Raw genomic sequence first — 18311 nt, 5'->3', positions numbered from 1 at the left:
GCCTTCCATTATCTTGGTAAATTTCCTCCATCCCTTTGTTTTGAGCCTATATGTGTCTTTGCATGTGAGATTGGTCTCCTGAATACAGCACACTGATGGATCTTGAGTCTTTATCCAACTTGCCAGTCTGTGGCTTTTAATTGTGACATTTAGCCCATTGAAATTTAAGGTTAGTGTTATTATGTGTTAATTTAGCTGTCTAAATTGATGATTCTGTCATCATGATGCTGTCTGGTTATTTTGCACACTAGCTGATGCAGTTTCTTCATAGTGTCATTGGTCTTTATATTTTGATGTGTTTTTGCAGTGGCTGTTAGCAGTTTTTCCTTTCCATATTTTGTGCTTCTTTCAGGAGCTCTTGCAAGGCAGGCCTGGTGGTAATGAAATTCCTCAGCATTTGTTTGTCTGGAAAGGATTTTACTTCTTCACTTATGAAGCTTAGTTTTGGCTGGATATGAAATTCTGAATTGTAGATTATTTTTTCTGAGAATGTTGAATATTGGCCCCCAATCTCTTCTGACATGCAGAGTTTCTGCTGAGAGGTACTCTGTTAGTCTGATGGGCTTCTCTTTGAAGGTGACCTGGCCTTTCTCTGGCTGCCCTTAACATTTTTTTCCTTCATTTCAGCCTTGAAGAATATGATGATTATATGTCTTGGGGTTGATCATCTCATGGAGTATCTTAGCGGTGTTCTCTGTATTTCCTGAATGTGCATGTTGGCCTTTCTTACTAGGTTGGGGAAGTTCTCCTGAATAGCCTGAAGTGTGTTTTCCAGCTTGTTTCTATTCTCCCCGTCTCCTTCAGGTATTCCAATTAATCATAGGTTCCGACTTTTTATGAAGTCCCATATTTCTTGGAGGCTTTGTTCATTCCTTTTCATTCTTTTTTCTCTAGTCTTGTCTGCATGCCTTATTTCAGAAAGGTGGTCTTCAAACTTTGGTATCCTTTCTTCTGCTTGGTTGATTCAGCTATTGATACTTGTGTATGCTTCACAAAGTTCTCATGCTGTGTTTTTCAGCTCCATCAGGTCATTTATGTTCCTCCCTAAAACCAGTTATTCTAGTTAGCCACTCCTCTAACCTTTCTTCAAGGTTCTTATCTTCTTAACGTTGGGTTAGAATATGCTCCTTTAGCTCAGCATAGGTTTTTATTATCCATCTTCTGAAACCTACTTCTGTCAATTCATCCATTTTATCCTCTGTCCAGTTCTGTGGCCTTTCTGGAGAGACGTTACAATTATTTGGAAGGGAGGAGGCACTCTGGCCTTTTGGGTTTTCAACTTTTTTTCGTTGATTCTTTCTCATCTTTGTATTTGTCTAGTTTTGATCTTTGAGGCTGCTGATCCTTGGATGGAATTTTCTGGGGGGCTTTTTGCTGTTGTTACTGTTTGTTTTTCTTTCAATGGTCAGGTCCCTCTTCTATAGGGCTACTGTGATTTGCTGGGGGTCCATTTCAGGCCCTATTCACCTGGTTCACTCCTGCAGCTGGAGATGTCACTCAAGGAGGCTGGAGAATAGCAAAGATGGGTGCCTGCTCCTTCTTCTGGGACTTCTGACCTCAAGTAGCACCAACCTGACGCCAATAGGATTGCTCCTGTATAGGGTGTCTGACAACCCCTGTTGGAGGGTCTCACCTAGTTGGGTGGCATGGGGAACAAGACCCATTTATTGAAGCACTTTGTTCCCTGGTGGAGGAGGTGTGCTTTGTTGAGGGGACTCTCACTCCTCTTGGCTGCCCGGATTCCTCAGAACTACCAGGAGGAAAGTCTAAGTCTGCTGGTCCACAGAGACTGAGGCCACTTCTCCCACTAGAGGTTCAGGCCCAGGGAGATCCCTGGGCCTCTGACTAGAGTTATTGGAGTTCCTGTAGGGAAGCCCTGCCAGGTGAGGAAGGATGAGTCAGGGTCAGGCCTGAAGAGGCACTCTGGCCACAGACTCCTATAGCCAGTGTGTTGGGCTGTAGAGTACACATCTTGGGACAAAGCTGTCCAGCCTTCCTGGCCCCAGCAGAGGAAAAGTGTGGCCTGGAGCCATAGAGATGGCTGCCACCCTTCCCCTGCCCAGGGAGCTTAGTGTATTAGGCAGTTGTGAGTCCCAGTGCTGGCTGCTGCCCCTCCCGCAAGGAGCTCAAAAGGCTTAGACAGCAGGCAGCTGTAGCTGTGGTGCTGGTCACTCCTTCCACCGGGGAGCTTGGTAGGCTTAAGCAGATTCCAGCTGAGAGGCTGTTGAGAATGTGTGTGGCTCTGGGGTTGGGATGCTAGGCCCCAGTGGCATGGGTTTGTGAGTCGAATTTTCTGACATGTGGGTTGGACAGTTCTGTGGAAAAAGCACATATTCTCTGGCTGGGTAGCACACTCATTCATCGCCTCCTGTGACTGCAGGTGGGGGCTCCTCTGCCCTGTGTGGCTGTCAGGTGGCTACCACACCACACTGCTCTTCCTTCCTCTCCGTGGGTCATGCCAGCCTCCTAGTCAGTTCTGATGAGGGAACCTGGATACCTTGGTTGCTGGTGAAGGATTCAAATGCTTATTATATTTCTTTTTGATGGGAGCCTCCAATTGCTGCTGCTTCTAGTCAGCCATCTTGGCCCCGATGGGGGCAGTTTCTAATGGTTTGGCTCTGTTCCCCCTTTATACTGTACAGTGATTTGGTTCTCACAAGAGCTGGTTGTTTAAAAGTATGTAGCACTTCCCCCACTTCCTCCCGCTCTGACCATGTGAGGTGCTCACTCCTCCTTTGCCTTCTGCCATGATTGTAAGGTTTCTGAGATCTCTCCAGAAATTGAGCAGATGCCAGCTGCTATGCTTCCCGTACAGCCTGCAGAACTGTAAGCCAATTAAACCTCTTTTCTTTATGAATTACTCAGTCTCAAGTATTTCTTCATAGCTGAGTGAGAACAAGCTGATACACTCCTTCAAAAAAATAAATTAATAAGTTAATTGAAAACAACAGAGCCAGGCACAGTGGCTCATGCCTGTAATCTCAGCATTTTGGGAGGCTGAGGTGGGTGAATCATGAGGTCAGGAGTTTAAGGCCAGCCTGGCCAGTGGTAGTGGGTGCCTGTAATCCCAGCTACTTGAGAGGCTGAGACAGGAGAATTGCTTGAACCTGGGAGGCGTAGGGCAGTGAGCCAAGATCATGCCACTGTACTCCAGCCTGGGTGACAGAGCAAGACTCCATCTCAAAAATAAATTTGACTCTTGAACAACATGGGTTTGAACTATGCAGTTGAATTTACATATAACTTTTTTTTCCAACCAAATGCAGATTGAAAATACAGTATTCAAGAGATGCAAAATCCATGTATATAACAGGGCAACTTTTCTTACACAAGGGTTCTACAGGGCTGACTGTGGGTCTTGAACATGTCCAGATTTTGGTATAAGTGAGAGTCCTGAAACCATTCCCAAAAATATAGTGAGGGATGATGACTGTAATTAGAAGAGTACCTGTATAGAGAAATACTACTCAGCAATAAAAGGGAAGAAGTATTGATACATACAACAGCATGGGTGAATCTCAAAATAATTATGCTGAAGAAAGACGCTAGACAAAAAAGAGTGTGTACTTTTACTTAAATAGAAAACATAAACTAATCTATAGTGACAGAAATTAGTGGTTTTCTGGGGAGGACTAGACAGAAGGAGGCAGGAGGGAAAGGGGCATGAGAAAATTTGGTGTGTAGATATCACTATCTTGGTTGTGGTGATAGTTTCAGAGGTGTTTATATGTGTCAAGAGGTATCAAATTGCACACTTTAGGCCAGGCATGGTGGCTCATGTCTGTAATTCCAGCACTTTGGCAGGTAGATTGTTTGAGCTTGGGAGTTTGAGATCAGCTTGGGCAACATAGTGAGACCTCATCTCTACAAAAACTTTTTTCTTTTTTTTGAGACGGAGTCTCACACTGTTGCCTGAGCTGGAGTGCAATGACGCAGTCTCGATTCACCGCAACCTCCGCCTCCTGGATTTGCGTGATACTCCTGCCTCAGCCTCCCAAGTAGCTGGGATTACAGGTGCACACCACAACACCAAGCTAATTTTTTTGTATTTTTAGTAGAGACAGGGTTTCACTATGTTGGCTAGGATGGTCTTGAACTCCTGACCTTGTGATCCACCCACCTCAGCCTCCCAAAGTGCTGGGATTACAGGCGTGGGCCACTGTGCCTGGCCTAAAAACTTTTTTAAAAATTAGCAGGGCATGGTAGCTCACACCTGTGGTTTTAGCTACTTGGGAGGCTGAGGCAGAAGATGGCTTGTACCTGGGAAATCAAGGCTGCAGTGAGCCATGATCACACCACTGCACTACAGCTTGGATGACAGAACGAGACCCTGCCTCAAAAAAATTTTTGCACACTTCAAATATATGCAATTTTTCTACATCATTTACATCTTAATAAAGTTGTTAAATTTGCAGGGGTCAGGGGGTAGAGTCAAAGGAGACTGTCTCCATGCCCTGACAAAGTCTAGAAGTTTTTCTCCACCATAACAAAGGGCATGTAGCTTCTAATTCAGGTGTCCAGGCCTGGGCCAGATATTAGGTTTCTGAGGATGCCCTGGATCTCTTTAGAGGAGCTTTTTTGGGGGCCAGCTAAGCTTTTTCACTGAACACCACAGCTCAGCATGACGGGTCACTCCAGGAAGTGCAGAGCTGATGACACCAGAGGTGTTGGCTGTATACACAAAAAACTGTATACAGTAGTCTCATTTTGAGACTATACCTCCTCACTGGGGCTGCCTTTTGCCCTCATTTCTTGTGCTTATCATTTGCTATTCTGAAAACGAAAAATAGGAGTGGGCTGGGTGTGGTAGCTCACATCTGTAATCCCATTTGGGAGGCTGAGGTGGGTGGATCATCTGAGATCAGCAGTTTGAGACCAGCCTGGACAACATGGCAAAACCCTGTCTCTACTAAAAATACAAAAAAATTATCCGGGTGTGGAGGCGCATGCCTGTAAACCCAGCTATTTGGGAGGCTGACTCAGGAGAAACGCTTGAACCCAGGAGGCAGAGCTTGCAGTGAGCCGAGATTGCGCCATAGCACTCCAGCTCAGGTGATAGAGCAAGACTCCGTCTCAAAAAAAAAAAAAAAAAAAAAGGAGAAAGGAATGGATAGTTTGAGACTTCTGCCCACCAGCAGATGAGTAATAAAATCCGCCAACTGGTTGCACTGAAATGATTCTCTGTTGATTAAGACTGAAGTCTTATCATTTGTTCAATAAGCACTTACTGAGCACATACTAAATGCAAGATGTTGTGGGCATATTTATTGGGCAATTTTCCCATGCCTTGTATGGGGTCCTTATAATTTGCTTTGACTAATACAATGTAGAAGAAGTAATACTGTGTGCCAGTTCTGAGTCTAGGCCTTACGAGACTTGAGTACTCCTACTTTCATGCTTGGAAACCTGCTAGTTCATATGAATAAGCCAGGACCCGCCTGATGCAGGATGAGAGACATACAGTGCAGACATCCCCATCCCCTAGCTGCTTCTTGCTAAACTCGAAAAGCAGAGCTTCCTAGGTTTCTGGAAATTGACTGCAGATGCATAAATTGGTTCAACGAAGACCAGAAAAGCTGCCCATCCAAGTCAAGCCCAAATTATTGACCCATAAAACTGCTGAGCTACATAAATGGTCTCTTTCTTTCATACACACAGGCACACATGGTTCCTTCTCTTATTACTAGTACTCACATGACTTGGTTAAGTTATTTAACCTGTCAGTACCTCAATTTTCTCATTTTAAAAATGATTATAAAAATACCTATATTTGTTTATATATTTGACATAATTATATATTTGTTATATAATTATGTGTACAGCTATATATAATTGAGATAATTATATATTTGTTATATATAATTATATATTGAGGTAATTATATATTTGTTTATACATTTGAGGTAATATTTGTAAAATGCCTAGCGCAATGCCAAGTATATAGTATGTAACAGAATATGGTAGCAATAATTATTTTTTGAGATAGGGCCCATATTTTACTTACCTTTCTTTCTCCAGCAACTAGCACAGAGTCTTCTTCATAAAAGGAACTCCATAAGTAAATGTGATTATTTTGGAAGTGTAGCAATCTCAATGAATAATCTGATTATAATCTTTATGAAGATAGTTCATATCTTCATAAAGATATGTTGATCTTAAAGGTAGTAAGAATCATTATCTCTCTAGCTGTGATTTTTAAAAGCAAGCTAGCAAAGAAACAATCTTTGTTATCTTCATTACCTCGAAATCCAGTACTGATATTGGAATTCTCACTCCTTTTCTTCTTAACCATTCAATACCAGCTGATCATTCCTTTCTTATTGAAACAGTATCCTTATTTGGCTCCTATACAGCATACTTCACTGATTTCCTGTCCACTTCATCAGCCACAGTCTCTTTTGAGAGTTCATCCTCATCTCCTCAGCCTATACATGTTGAAATGTTCCAGGGCTCAGCCCTTGTCCCTTTTCTGTTTATTTCCATTCTCTCCCTTGGTGATGTCGTTCAGTTTCATGGCTTTAATACCTTCCCTATTACTGGCAATCCCAAGTTTTTGTCTCTAGCTCAGAACTCTCTCCTGAACTCCAGTCTCATAAACCCAACTTTGTATATCTAACTGCTGACTTGACATCTCTCTTGGGATACTTAATAGGCATCTAAACGTTTACACATTTAAAGTTTAACTCTAGAGTTTGCCCTTCTTCCACTTTGAAGTTGCTCCTTCTAAAAATTTCCCTATCTCAGTATATGACAATTTCTCTTTCTAGTTCCATGCATACTGCTAGAAGAACTTAATATTTAGGGAGCAGTTCTCCTAAGGTATTGCCCATTGTTCTGTCCCATATTACACATAGCAACCAGGAGTGAAGGGTGGGAGGTTAATTGTCACCATAAAACAATTCTAGATGTTGTCAATGCCAGTTTGAGACCATTCATGGTCCCCTGCCTCTTCAATAAAATCTCTATATTTTTTCTTCTCGTCATTCTAGGTAAAAATAAATGATAAATTTATTACTTTTAAGGTGATACTTTTTCAGCAAGCTTTGTGCCCTTAAAAGCTCCCTCTCTACTAAGGGGTTCCTCTGCTGGCATTTTATAACAAGCTCCATCTCCTTGATAAATAATTCCAAAATTATATGTATGTATGTGTATATATATATATATATATATATATATACATATACACACACACACACACACATGTATATATATATATATAAAACTTTCTGTTTTATATATATAGACATAAATAAAACTTTCTGCTATATATATAACTTTCAGCTATATATATATATAACTTTTTGTTATCTATAACTTTTTGATATATATATGTGTGTGTGTATATGTATGTATGTAACAGAAACCTTCAGTATTTCAAAACAGTAAACAATGGCCACTAGAGCATGACTACTGGGGAATACAGCATTAGGCAAGAAAGTCTTTTTATGCCAGTCAATACCATACTTGGCCATCTGCTGTACTTCTCACGAATTTTTCTTCTCTCAAGAGGCTAATTCTGTTTCAGAAGTACCATTTTAATATTTTTCTGTCTTCTTTCCTTCAGCAGACTTTCATTTGCAAGGAGACCAATTCTTTTTCCACCTGCTGGGTTCCAGAAGGGTATTCTTGAATGAAGTGTTGTTTTCTCCCTTTTTCATAGATTTGTTCAGCATCTGAAGAATTATCCAAAAGAGAAATGAATCTGCATGGGATGGCTCATATTGCATAAAGTTTCAAAATTGCTTTTATCTCTACTTCCTCATCTATTAATATCCTACTTCTCATATTAATATCTCCTAATTATATTATTATTATTATTATTATTATTTTTTTGAGACGGAGTTTCACTCATGTTACCCAGGCTGGAGTGCAATGGCGCGATCTTGGCTCACCGCAACCTCCGCCTCCTGGGTTCAGGCAATTCTCCTGCCTCAGCCTCCTGAGTAGCTGGGACTACAGGCACGCACCACCATGCCCAGCTAATTTTTTGTATTTTTGGTAGAGACGGGGTTTCACCATATTGACCAGGATGGTCTCGATCTCTTGACCTCGTGATCCACCCACCTCGGCCTCCCAAAGTGCTGGGATTACAGGCTTAAGCCACTGCGCCCGGCTATATTATTATTAATACTATTGCATATCTTGTCTCTTACCTTTGCTACAAGCTGTTACCACACCCTCACAGACTATTTATATGGCTTCCTAACAGACCTCTATATTTTTTAAAAATATAGTAGAATGCATCATGGATTAGAGCAAAGAACAATGACTCCATGTTCTTTGCTCTTATCCATCATGCAGTCTATTATTTTTTAAAAATATCTGAATTATCAGATCTGGACTGTTTTCTGTTCCCATAATCCTGGGGCTTTATATAAGGCTTTGTAATTTTCAAGAAGTTTTCATAATAAGTATGAAATATAAGTATTCATAGTAACTATTGCTTAATTTTTTTTTTTTTTTTGAGACAAAAAAAAAAAATCCTGTCACCCAGGCTGGAGTGTAATGGTGCAATCTCAGCTCACTGCAACCTCCGCCTCCCAGATTCAAGCAATTCTTATGCCTCAGCCTCCTGAGTAGCTGGGATTACAGGTGCCTGCCACTACACTCGGCTAATTTTTGTATTATTGGTAGAGGCGGGGTTTCACCTTGTTGGCCAGGCTGGTCCCCAACTCCTGACCTGAAGTGATCTGCCCACTTCAGCCTCCAAAAGTGCTAGGATTAGAGGCATGAGCTACTGTGCCCAGCCAATATTGCTTAATTCTTATAATAGTCCTGTATCACTAACAGTATCACTATCAGTGCTATAAAGGTGAGGCAACAACATATACAGGGAATAAGCATTACCAAAGAAAATCACACAGGTAATGCAGGTCAGATTTGAGAGTCAAACTCAGGTCTTCTTATTCCAAATCAAGTAAGTTTTTTGTTTTTTGTTTTTTTTGAGACAGAGTGTCGCTCTGTCACCTAGGCTGGAGTACAGTGGCGCAATCTTACCTCACTGCAACCTCCGACTTCCAGGCTCAAGCAATTCTCATGCCTCAGCCTCCCAAGTAGCTGAGACTACAGGCTTGTACTACTGCAGCTGGATAATTTTTGTATTTTTAGTAGAGACAAGATTTTTCCTTGTTGGCCAGGCTGGTCTCAAACTCCTGGCCTCGTGATCCACCTGCCCTGGCCTCCCAAAGTGCTAGAATACAGGTGTGAGCCACTGCACCTGGCCCTAACTCAAGTAGTTTTTTACAATACAGATGCTCTTTTTAATCCTCCTGCTTACCTTGCTTTTTATTCTATTTATTTTTTTATTTTTAAAATTTTTGGAGAGATACGGTCTCACTATGTTTCACAGGCTGATCCTGAACTCCTGGCGTACGCAATCTTCCCACCTTGGTCTCTGAAAGTGCTAGGATTACAAGGCGTGAGCCAGTACACCCAGCCCCTAGAATGCTTTCTTATTCTATTCTCTATCTTTCAAAATTCTGCCATCTTTCAACAGTTCAAATATCATGTCTTCCTTAATGCCTTCTTTGTCATTACACCTGGAATGAATAATCACTCTGTAAAACTATAGCATTCAGTTTGTATAACAATATAACTAACACTCATCACATATTGCTTTATGGAATTATTTGTGTGCATGTCTCATCTGGCCTACTGTTGAGAAAACCTCTTAAGGGTAGAAAATTTCACATATTAGCTTTTATGTTTTCCCACTGAGCAAATATGGATACATAAACAATATTATCTCCAAATTTTATTGGCAATTGTAGTAAAGATAATATTTTATATACATATTTATATATTTTTCAATATAAATACACATATATACATGTATCAGTATGATGAAACTACTTTATTAAAATGCATTTTAAGCATTATATAGTTAATGTTTCATAAAATATTTCATGAGATGGTTTGTACTATGAATAGTCACAGAGTTCACATTCTCAACACCCTTGCCTTTTTTTCCTTTGGTATTTGCCTGGCAAAACTCCAACCCTGGTGAAATGCAACTTCTCACCTACTCCATGCCTACACCTAATCAACCAGAGAGGAACAAATTATCATGCTAATTGGACTTGCTTTAAAATTATGACCTCAAGCCTCAAGTGGGTTCTCCGTGTTGCCCAGCAATTCTTTACAATTCCCTAGTCAGTTGACTCTTCTACTCTTTAGATGAAGCTGTTCCCCTCAAGACTCTTTCTTCCTCCTCCCTCTCAGCTGATGACCTTGTTTTCTATTAATATTTCACTGAAAAAAAGAAACAACTAGAAGAGAAGCTTCACAGCCTCTCACCACTAATTCTATTCACTTACCTGTGTCTTACCTTCCTTTCTACTAGGAAGGTTGAAATATTCCTGTTTCTGTCTGAGTCTAACCCCTCCCTCCTGTGCCCTTGGTCCTATCCCCTTTTGCTCCAAAAATTATCCCATTTCTTTCCTGAATCAACTTTTCTCTTTCTGTAGGATCATTAACATCAACATATAATAGATATTTTAATACCTCCCACTTAATAAACTCTATCCTGATCTCGCATCCTTCTTTAGCCACAGCTCCACTTCTTTTTGCAGAGAATCTCAAAGGAATGATTTCAATTTGTTGTTCTCAGTCATCTCTCATTCTATCTTGAATCCACTGTAATAAGCCTTTTTGCCTTCACTATTCCACCAGCAATACTTTCATCAAGTATACCATTGCCCTGCATATCACCAAACCCAATGCCAAATTATCATTCTTCATCATGGTTGACCTTTTAGCAGTTTTCAGCAATAGTTGTTCTTCTTGGAACACTTTTACAGTGTTGGTTGCAGTGTAAATTAGTTTAACCATTGTGGAAGACAGTATGGCAATTCCTCAAGGATCTAGAACCAGAAATACAATTTGACCCAGTAATCCCATTACTGGGTGTATATCCATAGGATTAGAAATCATTCTACTATAAAGACACATGCCCACGTATGTTTATTGCAGCACTGTTCACAATAGCAAAGACTTGGAACCAACCCAAATGCCCATCAATGATACACTGGATAAAGAAAATGTGGCACATATATACCACGGGAATACTATGCAGCCATAAAAAAGGTTAAGTTCATGTCCTTTGTAGGGACATGGATGATGCTGGAAAGCATCATTCTCAGCAGACTAACACAGGAACAGAAAACCAAACACCACATGTTCTCACTTATAAGTGGGAGTTGAACAATGAGAACACATGGACACAGGGAGGGGAACATCACACACCAGGGCCTGTCAGGGAGTAGGGGGCTCAGGGAGAGATAGCAGGGGGTGGGGGGCTAGGGGAGGGCATTAGGAGAAATACCTAATGTAGATGATGGGGTGATGGATGCAGCCAACCACCATGGCATGTGTATACCTACATAACAAACCTTCACATTCTGCACATGTATCCCAGAACTTAAAGTATAATAATAAAAATATATAAAACTGAACTTTAGATTATGTATCTGTTCCCTAACTCCACTTACTCCTGTCCCAATGTTTCCACTATTCACCTAGTTGATTAGTCCAAAACTCTTAAAATCTTTGACTCTTCTTTAATTCTTGGGTCCTCAGCAAATCATGTCGGCTCTGTCTTCAAAATACATCCAGAATTCAATTACTTTTTTCCATTTCTCCCACTACCACTCTATTTCAAGTTACCATCATCTTTTATCTGGTCTTTGAAGCTAGCTTTCTAGCTGGTCTCCTTGCTTCTACTCTTGCTTCTCTGTTGTTAATTCTCAACACTGGAGACTGACTGATCTTTTTAAAACGTGGAACTGATCTCTAAACTGATCCATCAATTTATAACAAAATCGATGGTTTATGAGGCCCTCTATCATCTTGGCCATTAGCTATTACCCCAAACTCATCTCCTACTACTTTTTAATCACTGGCCCCAATCGTGCTGGTTTCCCTGCTGCTCTTAGAATGCACCGAGGAGTCTGCCATCTTAGGCCATTTGTACTAATTAACCATTACCTCTTTAGAATTTCTATCCAGACATACTTTCTGAGAGGGGCCTTCTCTGACTACCCTATCTAAAATGGCACTTTGTTTCTTTTTTTTTTTTTTTTGAGACGGAGTTTCGCTCTTGTTACCCAGGCTGGAGTGCAATGGCGCGATCTCGGTTCACTGCAACCTCCGCCTCCTGGGTTCAGGCAATTCTCCTGCCTCAGCCTCCTGAGTAGCTGTGATTACAGGCATGCGCCACCATGCCCAGCTAATTTTTTGTATTTTTAGTAGAGACGGGGTTTCACCATGTTGACCAGGATGGTCTCGATCTCTTGACCTTGTGATCCACCCGCCTCGGCCTCCCAAAGTGCTGGGATTACAGGTGTGAGCCACCGTGCCCGGCCTGTTTCTTTATACTGTTTTATTTTTCTTCATTATGTTTATTATCACCTGACATTGTATCTATTTATTTGTCCGTTTACTACTGCTGTTTTCTACAAGTATCCATGAGGGCCTAGGCATTTTCTATCATATTTACTGTTGTATCCTCAACTGAAATAGTACATTTTACCTAAGAAGTACTCAATAAATATTTGTTCAATGAATGAATGAATGAGTGGAAATGGTTAAAATTAAACCAGCATGAACAAATAAAAATCATGTGGTAAGCGCTGATCAAAAGAGAAGGGGAGGACTTTGAAGTAACAGCCCTTAAAGGAAAGATTTTGTTGTTGTTGTTGTTGTTGTTGTTTTTGTTGTTGCTCAGACTGGAGTGCAGTGATGTGATCTCGGCTCACAGCAACCTCCGCCTCCTGGGTTCAAGTGACTCTCCTGCCTCAGCGTCCCAAGTAGCTGGGATTACAGGCGCACCACCATGCCCAGCTAATTTTTGGATTTTTAGTAGAGATGTTGTCCAGGCTGGTTTCAAACTCCTGACCTCAAGTGACCCACTCGCCTCAGCCTCCCAAAGTGCTGGGATTTATAAGCGTGAGCCCCTGCACCAGGTAAGAAACAACTTTTAGGGGTAAGTAAAGATTGTTTTTCTTATTCTGATGGTGGGGGGTGGGAGGGAGTAAGAAGAGAATCATGCCAGAGACAAAAGTCTATTATGTGTCTACATTTCCCTTTTCTTCTTTCTGCTTATCCAGTTCGAAGGAAAGGAAAATCTTTGGAGAAGAGAAAGCTAAAATGTAGAAATATAACTCAGTAGCAAAATACTAAGTAAAATAGTGTAAAGTCGTCAGTCATTGGAATTATTCCATAAACTTGTGCAGCTATACATATATCTAGATGGGCATTTGATTTTTAAAGTGGTGTTTGATCTTTCTACTCTGAGGAGGAGAATTGAGAGTTTGTTAGGAGAGAGTTTCTTAGGTCTGAAGGAACTCATGGTAGAGTGGGGAAGAGGATGTAGGAATTAAAAGAAACTAGAAGTAAAATTTGCGGATCAGAGAGAAAAATAACAATTTTAGTTTTTATTTTATTGACTAGTTTGTGATTATTATGATCAGTTTATATTCCTGATGTTTTAATAAAGGGGTCTAATCTTGAAAGCATAATTTATTGGGAAATTGTGCTAATCTTCTCTTAGCAAAACATATCTCAGAGAAGTCTGGCTGTTTGAATCCTGAAGATGCAACAAATGTAACAGAAGATTGCACAGAAAATTTTGGCCTAAGCATTCTAATGCAATAGATGTGACATTTCACAGTAAAGTACCAGACTAACAAGCAACACTTTGAAAAGAAGTTTCCACTAGTTAGGTGGTTTTTAAAAACCACAAATGTCAGAGAGTAGAACTGAGACTGCTTTTCCTCAGAGACCTTCTTTAGAGAAAGCCATGCTTTTCATCCTACCTCCCTCTCACTAGGGTGAGGGTGCCTGCTTCTTCACCTCAGGCCTAGTGAGCAGGGCTTCTTACAGAATTGTTCAAAGAATTGTAGCAGAAACTTTGGGATGATGTCTGACTTCTTCCTCCCAGAAGAAATCTAGAAGGCCAGAAAGAGAATGCCTGGCAGATTCTTCATTACTGGAGAGGATATATCCATTAGGACCAGCCAGCTTCCTCAGAGTTTCTCAAGACAAAGTATGCATAATGCTTCCATCTTTATTCCAGATGTGGGCCACATAAGGAATAAAGAGCCAGGTTGAAGCTCTTTGTGACTACTGCACAGGGAAATGCCTGAGATGTCAGTTGGGGTCTAACAGAAAATAACAATATGGTGTGGATTTCTAAAAAAGTCTGAGTTAGGGGAGAAATAGCAGCAAGAGGAATGGGATACACGGGCTGTTTCACAGAACATGAAGGAGTTGTAGCTTGAGTGACCAAGCACGTGAGTCTCTGAGGAACTCACGAAAGTGCCTATAGGACAAAGAGTTTACTTTAAATATCTGTTCATTTAAAGTTAACTTATGAGACAGTACAAAGCCATCTCACTACAGCTCCAGTCAATGAATATCTTTCTGCTTCCTTTTCTCTTATACCTTCCCTGCACTCAAACCCAGAGAGTCACTGACAACAGCCAGTGACTAGGTGAGAATATGAACAGAAAAGAGAGAAGAGCTGAACACATTCCTTTTCTCAGAAGCCTCCCTTTCAAACGAGGCTGAATTTTGTGATTTTCAAACTTTGAGATCTTATACAAGTGGGCAGGAAAGTCATGAGACTTGCTGGAGTTTTCATCTTTGTGGCAGGGGAAAAAGCTAACCCCACTGAGTTAGTTTTAAGAGAAATAATTATGTTTTGACTGTATTTTACAAATCACACTAGCTCAATGTAATGAATATGCAGATTTTCCGCTACATAGTTGGTGGAAACTTTTCAGAACTTGCAGGTACACATCTTAAGAGGAAAAGAGCGTTGCAAGCTTGAATTTATAAAATAAAAAAAATTTTAAATCCCTATATTAGTTTCATTCACCGATTACTACACTAAGTCCAGAAGTGAATGAAATGTATATATTTTAGGAAATTTTAGGAAAGAAAGAAATTAAAAATTTGAATGACAAAAAATTCAGTGTTTCGGCTGGGTGCGGTGGCTCACTTCTGTAATCCCAGCATCTTGGGAGGCTAAGACAGATGGATTATTTGAGGTCAGGAGTTTGAGACCAGCCTGGCCAACATGGTGAAACCCCATCTCTACTAAAAACACAAAAAATTAGCTAGAGATGGGATTTCGCCATTTGCCCAGGCTGGTCTTGAACCCCTGAGCTCTAGTGATCCACCCATGTCAACCTCCCAGAGTGCTGTAATTATATTTTTCTGAAATTATTTTAATAACTCCATAAATTATAAATTATAATCTATTCAGAAATCATGTGAATCAATCAAGAAGGAATATGACCCTAAGATAAAGTTTAAGAGTAAAAATAGTAGTTAGAATTAAGTTCAGCTGGCAAGTGATAAAGCTAAAAATAACAAATAATAGATTAAATATACAAGGTTTCATTCTCTATAAGTTTGGATGTTGGCATTTCAGGTGGTTTTTCAGGTGGGATGGAGATTCTACAACGTCGTCAGGGACATAAACTCCTTCTGGTTCATCACTCCACCATTCCTAGGATGGTCCTCATCCTCCAGTTGAAGATGGTTGCTAGATTCAACCATCACGTCTATGTTCCAGGTAGTAAGAGGGAAGAAAGGGAAAAGAAGAACCCAGTCTCTCTCTTTGAAGAAAATTCCCCAGTTACTTTTCTCATTTGCCAGAATATATGGCTGCAAAGGAAGCCAGGAATTATAGTCTTTTATCTGTGTATATTTTAAACTTGAATACATTTGGAGCTCTTTTAGTAAGATGGAAGGAGAAAATGGATGTTGAGGCAAGCAGCTAGGAGTCTCTGGCATATAGACTTAAATATATTTCTTTTAATAACATGGTTAGATCTGACATTGATTACTAATAAGTTAGAGTTATTGGTAAAGATGTTTAATTGTGCTGTACATTCAGTGTTCTTTAAATGCTTGCTTTCTCTATGTAGAGAATGTTTCTGTCACTTGCAACCAAAGAAAGACTAATTCATGTCATTTATCACGGATTTGTTCTATTATTTAAACTCTCTGTTTCACTAAGAGAAGCATCTCAGCAATTTCTAACACAAATTTATAAATCCATTCATACAATAAACACATATTCACACAATAAACATATCAAATGCCTAGGCACTAGGAGAAAAGTCCATAATTTTTGACTTCATAGAGTTCACAGTCTAGTAGAAAAGACAGTGATAAAAATTCTAAATGTAAGGAAGCGTTATAGGTGCAGCAAAAATGTATCTGGTGTTGTGGGGCACAATATAGTGAGATATCAATTCTACAAAATGAGATTAAAGTGTATGCCTCCAAAGTAAGGCATACATTGATGGTGGAATTCAATTAAAAATGATTACATAATTTAAAATACATCAAAAGGTACAGAGGATAACACAATAGCCATCAATTTATGCACTGTGTACCTATGAAACAAGATAATTTGAATATAATAACAAGATACAATTCTGATTTTCATATGCAGTTTGAAATTATTAGTAATGATGTATGTAGGTATATCATAAACTAAAAATCTTCCACGAAGAGGTGGTTATTGTCACTGTCACCAAATCAGAGAATTAAAGAGTAGTAAGAATTTTCCTGAAATTGAGAGTGTTAGACAAAGTGTTAATAATCTTTTAATATGTTCTAAAGCAATAACATTTGTCATTTTATAATTCTCATTTACTTTTGTATTAGAGTCTCTTAGACATAAATGTTTTTCAGATTTGCAGATTTTTTTTAATGTGGCAAAGGGAAAAAGACTAAAAAAATGTCTTGGAGGGAGGGGTAGGGTGTGGTGGAGAGGGGGTGAACTTCCCTTGACTCCGAAGAGGAAGGTGGTAATTTTCCTCCCATTACCATGAAAGTATTTGTAATTTTTGAAGTAGCTTTTCTACAAAACTATGTATTTAAGGAATATTTCTTATATGTTCAAAACCTATAATTTAGTAGGCCTATGGTAAGTACTTCAAGGGAACTTGGAGTTTACTGCCAAATCTCTGTTTGGAAAGACTTGTGTAGGGAAAGCAAGGAAGGAGAGATGCCACATCTATAGTGAGGCAGGCTCCCTCTTTGTATAGTTTCTTCACATTGTTAAAAAATTAATATAATTCAGACAAATATGGCTAGCTAGGCTGACAAGGGAAGATTCCCCACCTTTCCAAAAATATAAAAATGCTGGATAATAACTTTAAAAATTGAAAAAATTAATTTTGCCAAGCTTGAAAGCAAGCAAGGGAAATCAGCTAGGTATGGTGGATGTAATCCTAGCATTTTGGGAGGCTGAGGCAGGAGGATCACTTGAGCCCAGAAGTTCAAGACTAGCCTGGGCGACACAGAGATGCACCATTTCTACCAAAAATAAAAAATATATATATAATTCAGGCATGATGGCATGCATCTGAGGTCCCAGCTACTTGGGAGGCTGAGGTGGGAAGGATCTCTTGAGCCCAGGGGATTGAGGCTGCAATGAGCTGTGATCATGCCACTTTCACTCTGGCCTGGACGATACAGTGAAACCTTGTCTTAAAAAAAATTTTTTTTAGACATCAAAATAACAACAAAAAGAAAAGGAAAAAAAAAAAAAACAGAAAAGAAAAAAGAGAAAAGGAAATCCCTAGATTTTAGAAAAAGGAAAACAAAAAACCAGAGCATTACCGGACTCCGAAGGCAAGTATATGCTGAAGCCCAGTGGCTCACATGAGTACTGGAGCTAGATACATGTTGTGAGATTCAAAAACTTAGAAGGAATAGACTATTGACAAGTGCATAAACATAGATGAATCCTGAGTGAAAAAAGCAACACAAAAAAGAATACCTACTGTATGATTCCATTTATAGAAAGTTCTAGAAAATGCAAACAAATCTATAGTGACATTAGATCAGTGATTGCCTGAGGACATGACAGGGATGAGTCAGAGGAGGAGGGAGAGATTACAAAGGGACGTGATGGATACGTTTACTATCTTAATTATGGTGATGGTGGTGTTATAGTTGCATGTATATGTCAAAACTTGTCAGACTGTACACTTTAAATACCAATGGTTTATTGTATGTTAGTTATATCTTATGAAGATGTTAAAAACAACAAACAAAATCAACATCCAAGCAAGTTCAACCAATCCTTCTCACTTATATGTATGCAATTTATTTGCTGAAGAAACTTGGTGGTATGTCCTATAGTTTCCCATATTCTGGATTTTATTGATTGCAAGAAGCAATCCTTATTTTTTTATTTTTTTGAGACAGTGTCTTGCTCTGTTACTCAGGTTGAAGTGCAACTGGCACCACTGTGGCTCACTGCAGCATTGATCTCCCAGGCTCAA

The sequence above is a fragment of the Cebus imitator genome, unplaced genomic scaffold (assembly GCF_001604975.1).
Source record: "Cebus imitator isolate Cc_AM_T3 unplaced genomic scaffold, Cebus_imitator-1.0 Scaffold62, whole genome shotgun sequence".
Classification (NCBI taxonomy): domain Eukaryota; kingdom Metazoa; phylum Chordata; class Mammalia; order Primates; family Cebidae; genus Cebus; species Cebus imitator.
The sequence above is the reverse complement of the archived record's forward strand: the minus strand, read 5'-3'. Positions refer to the sequence as shown.